The sequence below is a fragment of the Macrobrachium nipponense genome, chromosome 48 (assembly GCF_015104395.2).
Source record: "Macrobrachium nipponense isolate FS-2020 chromosome 48, ASM1510439v2, whole genome shotgun sequence".
Classification (NCBI taxonomy): domain Eukaryota; kingdom Metazoa; phylum Arthropoda; class Malacostraca; order Decapoda; family Palaemonidae; genus Macrobrachium; species Macrobrachium nipponense.
Window position 1 is genome coordinate 11,022,941 of NC_087223.1, and position 10,311 is coordinate 11,033,251.

At 33.6% G+C, this 10,311-nt stretch overlaps 1 pseudogene; it reads right to left on the reverse strand.

Moving 5' to 3' along the window:
• Positions 1-899: 899 nt before the first annotated feature.
• Positions 900-2,677, reverse strand: LOC135204935 (uncharacterized; annotated as a pseudogene).
• Between the last annotated feature and the right edge of the window lie 7,634 nt (positions 2,678-10,311).

Here is a 10,311-nt window from a genome sequence, read left to right on the forward strand (position 1 = left end):
TCAGGAAAAATTTTCTTTGTAAGATTATTTATTGGAATATTCTATATTTTGTTCGGCGTAATCGAGTTTTCTGTACAGAGTATAATGCTGCATGAGCCGCGACCCATGAAACTCTCAGCCGGCAACTTGTATTAAACAGCTATTGCTTGTTGCAAGTTTAATTGGCATTATCGTATCATATTGCAACTTGTATTAAACAGCTATTGCTTGTTGCAAGTTTAATTGGCATTATCGTATCATATTGCAACTTGTATTAAACAGCTATCGTTTGCTGCAAGTTTAATTGGCATTATCGTATCATGGCAAATTGTATGAGCTATTGCTTGTTGCAAGTTTAATTGGCATTATCGTATCATATTGCCGTTCGAATCAAGCAGCTATTGCTTCTTGCAAGTTTACTTGGCATAATCATATCATATTGCCGCTTGTATCAAGCAGCTATTGTTTATTGCAAGTGATGGCGTTTGGCCTACTCTCAGCCTTATTCTCTCATTAAAGAATGGGACCTATTTAAGTGCTAATGAAATTCTCGTGATTCATTAGAATTGGGATTAAGAAATGTTATTGCTGTTAAATGCCAAATTTTCCTTTATAAGAGTTTCCTGAAAGTACCCATTTTCGAAAAGTGAAATCTCGGGTTAAATAAGAAAGAAGTGTTCTGCAGATATTTATAATCTCATAAACAATTACAATAAATATATAACTCTTACAGGGTCACATACAGAGTCGAATCTCTGTAAGATATTGAAGAATCTCTGATTTGTACTAATAGAAGCAATATACCATACTAACTGAAAACTAACTGTATTGTGAAACTATCACCAACTATTCCAGAATACCATGAGTCGGGAATTGTGAATATCCATTGATAACACAGTCCTTATGATAGGCTAAGTCTTTTATTTATCATCTTCTTCGTCGCCTTCGTCTCCTTCGAGATCGGCCTGTTCCCCGTCGGCACGGACTCCTCATGCTGAGGGAACGGCGTGTGACTCGAGGACTCTGTAGCCCTTCTCGTCAGCGATGTACTTGACCACGAATTCGATTCCTTCAGGACTCTCTCTCCCACCTGCAGGAGGGAGAGGGAACGGAGGTGGATTTTAGCTGCTGTTATTGACGTGGAATCTCTCTCTCTCTCTCTCTCTCTCTCTCTCTCTCTCTCTCTCTCTCTCTCTCAGTTGTTATAGATGGGTTGGGAAATTGAGGATATCCACATTACGTGATGGAGTTAGCTTTCTCTCTCTCTCTCTTCTCTCTCTCTCTCTCTTCTCTCTCTCTGCTCTTCTCTATCTCTCTCTCTCTCTCTCTCTCTCTCACTCTCGCTCTATATATATATATATATATATATATATATATATATATAGATATATATATATATATATTTACCAAAATCAAATAGGCATACTACTATGGATTTACTTTCCCAATATTTACAATATGGCTACAGTATACACAGGCATTTCTTACATAAGCATAATCCCTCTAAACTGACGATTTTCACTGGCTACTCAAAGACAATAATTAATATACTCTTTTGTGAACAATTTTGTTTATTCTTTCTTTGCAATTGTTTTTTGATAGCCACCTACCATAACAGAATTTGTCCTTTAAGAAAGGCATCCATTTCCTCTTTCCTATAACGTTTCAATTGTTTTATATTAGCCACCTATCATATCAGAATTTGCCATTAACAAAGGCATCTGTTTCCTATAACGTTTCTTTTGACTGACCCAAACAGCACATAATAAATTCAATCAATTCAACTCACGTGTATTCCCCAGTGACGGCTCTCCCAGGGGATCCTTCTTGTTCGTGTTCGGCGTCGTCTCCCTCGAAGTCCAGGATTTCGTTGGGGCGGGCCAAGGCCACAGCCACTAGGCCTAGGGCGATCAGGACCTGAATAAGAGGAAAAGGTATTATTATTATTATTGTTATTATTATAATTAGTCGAAGGAAAGGATCGATCACAGTTAGTCAGTTTTATGTTAGTTCGTTTTCAGGTCAACAAATGAACACTGAAGCAGATTTTTATTGCTCCTTAATAAAAGATCAATCACATCTTGCCAATTCTATTTGTCTATATGTTTCCAGTTCAACATATAAACAAAAAAGCTGATTATTCATTTTACATTAATCTTTTTAACGAGATAACTTCTTTAATTACAGCTGTTGGATTAAGCTGGCCTTATGCCAGCACTGGATAGTGCTCCTTTAAGCTTAGTCCAGGACATGACTCACTAAAATCTTCAAGTTTTCTGGAGAAATCCAGCAAAATTCAATACTAACCTAATTACAGATATAGCTACTACTTTAACTATAGCTGATGGATTAAGCTGGCCTTATGCCAGCACTAGATACTTTTTGAGATCCCTGTAAGAGACACTTAGAACCTTAAACCAGCTCTAGGACCTGCGTTTTTTAACACCCTGTTTGAAAAACAGCCCTGAGTCTCATATACTGACCAAAAGCTTCATGATTTCTGGAGAAAACTGGAGGTCTTCGAAATGCCCAAAGTAGAATGCCCCCCCAAATCCTCAGGGCCTTAATTTTATAGTCGGGGCATCCTTCTATGACCTTCTATGCCCCTCCCCACCCTCCCCCCTTTCTACTAAGCCGACTAAAAACACCAGGTTCGAGCGACCTTCACCTCTGGGGCTGCTAACATGACGCGGGGGCATGGCGCATACCGGTTGGGGCATGGGAACTGGGCACGTGAACTGGGAAGCCAATGACGACAAGTTTTTTCTTTCATTTTATTAATTCAAATTTTCTTTTTCAAAAGGTGGAATGTTGGTATCGTGGTTGGGTTGGAGCTGTTCATTCGTTTTAAAACATCTTATTTATTTTCGTTCAGTATCACAGTTACGGACTTCGAGGTGATTTGTGAATATCTACGAGATTTTGATGTTTTTTGTTCGTATAATCTACTTATATTTTTATCCATCTATTTATTTGCTTGTTACTTTTTTTAATAAATGATCTCTTCTTTCTGTATTTCCCTTTGCGCTTTGTTACTTTTTTCTAATAAACACTATATTGTTTGGAAGCTTGATTTTTCAAGTCAATCTCTCTTGTGGTGGGCTTGTTCCATATAAGCAGAGTTCGTTTTCTAAATAATAATAATAATAATAATAATAATAATAATAATAATAATAATAATAATATAATAATAATAATAATAATAATAATAATAATAATAATCTAATTTACATAATCAGTGAATAATCAAGAATTAATGATTCTTTGAATATTGCTGATTGTAGAATACACCCAAATTAATCAGTATATTAGGTGTTTTCTTAATTAAAGCTGTACGAAAGTACAATAAGTGAAGGTCTCTTTATGGACAGAAAATGGAAACAAGGGTGATTTGTTAATAATAATCCGTCGTGTTTTGGCGTTGTCTGTTGACGTAAATAATGGATGATCGAGAATAAGTGATGCCTTTAACACTACTATTGATGGAATACAAAAAAAAAAAAAATTATTCTATAAATTATACTTACTAAACTATAGCAGACCTAAGTACAATAAGTGAAGCTCGGTTTGGAATCTGATTCGCTTCTGTCAGTAAAATCTCTATAAAAAAGATATTCGAGTCAGACCACCCTGCCTGCGTAATAAAATGAAGATGACAAATTAGCATCGAACACTGGACCTTGGTAAAGAACACAGATTATGGAGCAACTATATTTAAAAGATTCCACATACAAAGTGGAGCTTCAAGCTCCAACCTCAGTGTGGAGACACTCAAACCCAACTATAATTCATTACGAGTGAAGTTGACAGAGAGAGAGAGAGAGAGAGAAAGAAAATATTTTATAATACATAATAAAAATACATGCTATGAAGGGATACTTCTTCCCCAAAAATCCCCAAGAAATTATTATATAATAAGTATAAATCAAGGAACTTGTTAAAACTTAAGAAAAGCTAACACAGTCACCTGACTCTTCATGAGTAAGAAACCTAATCAATAAAAGATGCAAATCATTACCCAAACAATTGCAAACAGAGACTCGACCCTTTACAAGTGAAAGCTGGAGCCATTGTCCTCAAGGATAAAGCCACCCACCCCCCCACAGCCACACCTCACCAAACCCCCTAAAAAACAAGTCCTAGGTAGATAATTAAAAAAAAAAGTAGCAGGTAGATAAGGAGTAGGGACACTAGTTGGCGGCCACGCCCTTCTCGAGTCAAGGTCCTGTCGAGTGATTAATTTAAACAGGTATTTTTTTGGCTGTTTTTATTTTGGCACAGGTTTGGAAGAAAAATATTCCATCTTTTAGGCACAAGCTGATAGATATCATCTTTTAGATTATTTAGGCCTAAGCTGACTATCTTCTTTTCAGTTCGTTTTCCGTGATTTTATTTGTTCAGGATAAATTGTGGATTGTTTTATCAGTGATAATTTCCTGTCCTTTTTGCAGATTTATCTAAAGGGTATATTTTAAATTTATTTAGAAATAGACTGAGAGATAGTAGGCTGGTTAGCTGGTATGGATTAAGCCAGCCTTAGAAGCGAATAATACGTCTAGTGTAGACCTCTGGACTTAGTTGCCAAACAGAGACGAGCTGGGAGATATAAGCTTCACAATTTATTTTCATTAGCTTTATCTTTCTATTACGATAACCCATCATTTTGATTCATTTCTTCATCAGATCTGTTGATCAGTTAGTGGTAGGTAATTTCTTGAGTATGTTTGGTAAATAGGAATGTATATGAAGGGTTTAGCGAATTGAAAATTACTTTTATATTAAGTATTCATCTTATCTTATCATGTTTTACTTTGTGCTTAGCATTTTCATTTACTGTATTCAACTACATTTGTAGCCTGTACTGAAAAGTCAAATGGAACATGAAAAGGCACTAATGAGGGGGGGTTTAGGGCAAGGGCCTGAATAGCCAGACGAGTATAGAGAGGAACCAGAGGACACCCACAACAACAACAACAACAACAACAACAACAAAAATAATAATAAAAAAAAAATACGATAAAATCGTAGGCAGAATGAAAGTATAAGGCTGGACGAGAACCGTCGGACTGGAACAATAATTCTGAGTGTCCTTCGACAAAATAGTCACAGAAGAGCAATTTGTAGCATATCTTAGATTACAAGACATATTGTTTTGTGAGATACTCGCATTTGCATTTTTGAAAAAAGGTGCAGTGTCAATACAATTGCTAAAGTTGTTCCTTAGTTATATTTTTGGCTTATTAGCTTTGTGTTTGTGAATAAAATAAGGTCCTGAATCGTGGATAAATATCTCACCCTCTCTCTCTTTCTCTCTCTCTCTCTCTCTTTCTAATATATAAATAAATAGATAAACAAATGCATATTTATATATACACGCACACACACACACACACACACACACACACATACACACACACACACATATATATATATATATATATATATATATATATATATATTATATATATATATATATATATATATATATATATATATATATAATATATATATATATATATATATATATATATATATATATATATATATATATATATATATATATATATATATATATATATATATATATATATATATATAAAGGGTCCAGGAATCCACCAAACATAGTGAAGAATATTTTATTATGGATCGTTTCATACTGCTTCAGAGTACATCTTCAGCCTGTAATTATAAATTGTGACAATTTAATTAATATTAAAATAATACATTATGGCTAAAATATCAAGATAATAAGTTAATTAAAAACCTTAGAGAACATTTAAAACAAACAATAGACTAAAACTTTAAGAAATATGTTAATTAAAATTTACAGAAACATTTAAAACAAATAATGAGAGGACAAGTACAAGTACCCTAAGTGCAAGTAGAGAAGGGAATGATTTGAAAACACAGTTCGGCCCAGATCTCAGTTACGCCAAATACAACGTGGCAGCAGCCACGTTTGCATTTAGAGAAGGAACCAGTCGTTTGATGTATAATGACTCAAGTGTCGTTAAGTAATTGTTGGGAGTGCTGTCAATGATTGAGAAATGTGTTTTATCAATATTAATTTTACATACTTTGGCTTGGTTACGGATATTGGATAATTCTGGGTTTGTTATCCTTTGTCCTGTTCTGTAGCTAACACCTAAGTGACTGGAATATCTCACTTTTAGTAACCGTTTGGTCGATCCGACGTAAATACCAGGACAACCCGGACAATTAAATTTATAAATGACGTCGGATCTCATGAACGGTGGTAGTTTTTCTTTGTGTGTAAAAAATGTGCCAATTTTTAATGGGTTGACAGGAATCAAGTTTAATTTTAAACAACCTATTTCACTTTCAATGATTTTCCTTATTCGCTCGCCTACTATGAGATTCAGGGCCTCTGTAACACGGTTTTTTCGCAATAACTTTTTATCTATGCATTTCATAAATATAACGCTTATTCAGAATACATATTATATCAACACATAAATTTTGAGTGTATTCTGCACTACGTAGGTTGAATAAATTTGGTACTTATAATGTAAAAGTGACCTTTTTTGAAGACGGGCCAACTTACTCAGAGAAAAGGTTTCGAACGCACTCGTTACATAACTTATGACATCATTTCTTCCCTCTTTCTCGATGGATGATTGGCTATACCTAACGAAGGCTAAACCTCTGGCAACAATGACATACAAATTTTAATACAAGCAAAGCAGTACACCTTTATGAACTCTGGAACCTCCCCACTGATAATTGTCATAATGAACAAACCAATAAAATATGTTAATAAATACAAAAACACTTCGATTATTAGTCTAACTCCCAAAATAAGTTTCCAAAGAAATTACAGTCTACTTTATAGGTCACAATCAGATTGACAAGATGTAGGGAATAGTTGGTAATTACCAAAAACATAGTAGACAAGGTTGATTTGATAACTGCTATATCCAATGTCAAGCAATTTTTATTTATTGGCTATCTACCTATTTACTGAAAAAAAAAAAAAAAAAAAAAAAAAAAAAAAAAAATAGCCGGTACCGTATATTGGCTTTAAACCTTCACCAATAATTATCGTCAGAATGGTGACTTCATGAGGCTCCACCCACTTTCGCCTCGTTATAATTCAGGATAACACTGAAGGCTACCATGGGCATTGTTGGATTAGAAAATTTAACTTCTGGCTAGAAAAACTAATTTCTCGAGTAGTTGTAAGAAGTGCTAAATGATCCTCAAGGATCCCAGCAGTTGGTCTAAACGTTTAATTCATGTATATTACTGTTATACTGTTGCGGCACTACTGCTACAGTAGTATTACTACGCTAGCACTGATACCCCACCCACATCTATGTATCATTCCGCCATTCATAAAGTGTTTGGGTTTCAGAGCCGATGGCATTTCTGTCTGGTGGATGGGCGGGGCAACATTTAGTCAAAAGGTATTTGTTTACCTTGCTTACGTAATGAATGTTTTTCGACTCTTGGCTCGTAATCATTGGCCATGGCGTCGGCTAGATCATTTTTACTCTATAAAAATCAAAACTATTGGGTTTAGGTTATTGATAATGCTGACAAAATTTGTGTGTGGTTGTAAAATATACATATGTCAACTTTCAGCTACATCCGATGCTTTGACAAGGAGCAAAGTCCAAAAAACCGTGTTACAGAGACCCTGAATCTCATAGTAATTTCTTTTTATATGTAAAAGGAATGGTACAGTACATAACTAGCTTCTTAACATCATAGGAAGGAACTTGCTCAGAAAAATTATTATTTGAAATTCTATTTACTACATTATAAAAAACATTTACGGGATAAGAATTGTTAATAAAATACCTCTTTAAAAATTCAATTTTTTTCGTGAAATAAATTCCAATTTGAGGTATATTTCATAGCTCTAAAAACCAGGGTTGAGATGGCATTGATTTTAAATTCAAAAAACAAAAAGTATAAAAATTATTACCCAAACCCGAAAATGTATGCTTCCTAAAAATGGTAGTGTTGAGTCTATCATCTTCCTTAACAATCTTTAGATCTAAAAATGATAAGCAGTTATTATGCTCAGTTTCCATAGTAAAATTTATATTATGATGCTGGCTATTCACAAAATCCAATAAGGCTTCACTTTCCCACTTATATTTAAATAATAAAGAAGTGTCATCAAACATACCTTCGATAAAAGTGTGGCTTAAAATTAGAAGGGCATTCTGTTAAAAATTTTGATTCTAAAAAGTCCATAAAAATATCTGCAAATATAGGGGCCAACGGGGACCCCATAGCCAAACCCTCGACCTGCGAGTACAATTTGGAATTAAAAGTAAAAACTGAATCTTACACTGCAAGTTCTAAAAGTTGTTTGAATAAAATTCGATCAAATCCATGGAAGCATGTGGTATTTAAAAAAAACTTTATCTAAAATAATCTCAATTGTTTCTTCCACTGGTATGTTTGTAAAAAGTGATTCAATGTCAAGACTTATCATGTAAAGATCTGAATCTTGTCTGACAATTAATCCCTGAAAAGGAATCTAGAAAAACTAGAGGCTGAAGTAGCTCCAGGACTCATGCAGAAGAGTGTGATCCTAGAAACGGCACACATAGTAAGAAAAGTGATGGACTACCTAAGGAGGCATGGATGCAACCCCTCCCGGAACCCCACACTATAAATACCACCCAGTCGAATTGGAGGACTGTGATAGAGCAAAAAAAAAAAAAAAATAAATAATAATAATAATAATAATAATAATAATACGTAAGATTCAAAGACGTTTTCACTCTCTTTCATATTACATCAATACAAAGAATATGTTCAAACATCAAATCCTACCAGGCTGTAAATTGCAGATAAATCAACAGGGCAGATTATAGTTTTAAAACCCTCATTACCAGAAGAAACATAAATTCACCCAATTACAGACGACCTGACCACCCTAATAATGGCCGTGACTTTTAAATCAAATGACGGAAGCGTTTGTTTAAGAGATGAAATTTTAAGAATTATGGTAGTCGAGTCAGAGTCAGTTGTATAAAAGGGACCTTTGACCGTGTCTATTGAATAGTCTTAATTTCTTAATAAATGAGTTAAGTAGGATTTCGTTTATAAGAAGTAGAATGTGCAAAACAAAGACACTTTGTACTTGGTTAAAACAGCACTTGGGGAACAAATGTAAAGAAAATTTTTACTTCCCAATATGTCCATTCTTTTTTTTTGGTAATTAATAATTTCATGTATGTAAATAGATTGCAATGTATATACAAAATTATAAATTGTTAAGAAACTGTAAATGTATATTTTCTAAATAAAAGAAAAAAAAAAATTCTTAGTTTCCTTGGATGAGGAGCAAATTATTATTATTATTATTATTATTATTATTATTTTTTATTATTAATTATTATTATTAGTATTTATTATTATTATTATTATTATTATTATTATTATTATTATTATTATATTATTATTATTATTAATTTGTCATTAGTGTTCCTTACGTTTCTGTTTTTCAAAACGCACCTGACTCGTCCCAATGATAATAATAATAATAATAATAATATTATTATTATTATTATTATTATTATTATTATTATTATTATTATTATTATTATTATTATTATTATTATTATTATCCCACTCTTAGAACGAACATAAACACCCAAGCTGCATTTCCAGTGACAATATTAATGACAGGTGCTTTTACCCAGAAACGAAGAAAGCTCAATAATATTACGTCACAGATCAACAATTATGTTATCGATTTCGTGATCAGAGAGGCAGTGTGGAAATAAACCAAAAAAATACCCGCAGGTTATATTAATTAATTTGGTGACTTGAATAAATGGCTGTGGCTTGAGAGCAAAGACTAAAGACATGATTATAAATGCATACATACATACATACATCTAATAAAAAGTGCCCATAAAAACGCCAAAATATAGAGAAAAATACTATATTTCAGATTCGTATCCTTTGCCCTTATGCCAGACCGTAAAAACAACCTAGAATTCATAGTGGCTTTTGATAAATTCATATCGGAAAAATATTACAGCCGTGAAGATATATGTTTAAAAGGAGTGTTACTAAATGCTTTAACTGGCCTTAATAAGAAATATCCTGTTCCCCGTAGATTCATGATAGCCATCCGCTTGCTAAAAAAGTTAGAAGAGGGAGACAGCAGACTCTATATTTTGGCGTTTTTATGGGCTCCTTTTATTAGATGGAATTCTGTTATAACAGAACATTTTTACCAGTCACATACATACATACAGAGAGAGAAAGAGAGAGAGAGGGAACCTCGCTCCTTCCGTGAAGCCCATTCCGGAGTCCTCCCTGGAATGAGGACATTGTCTC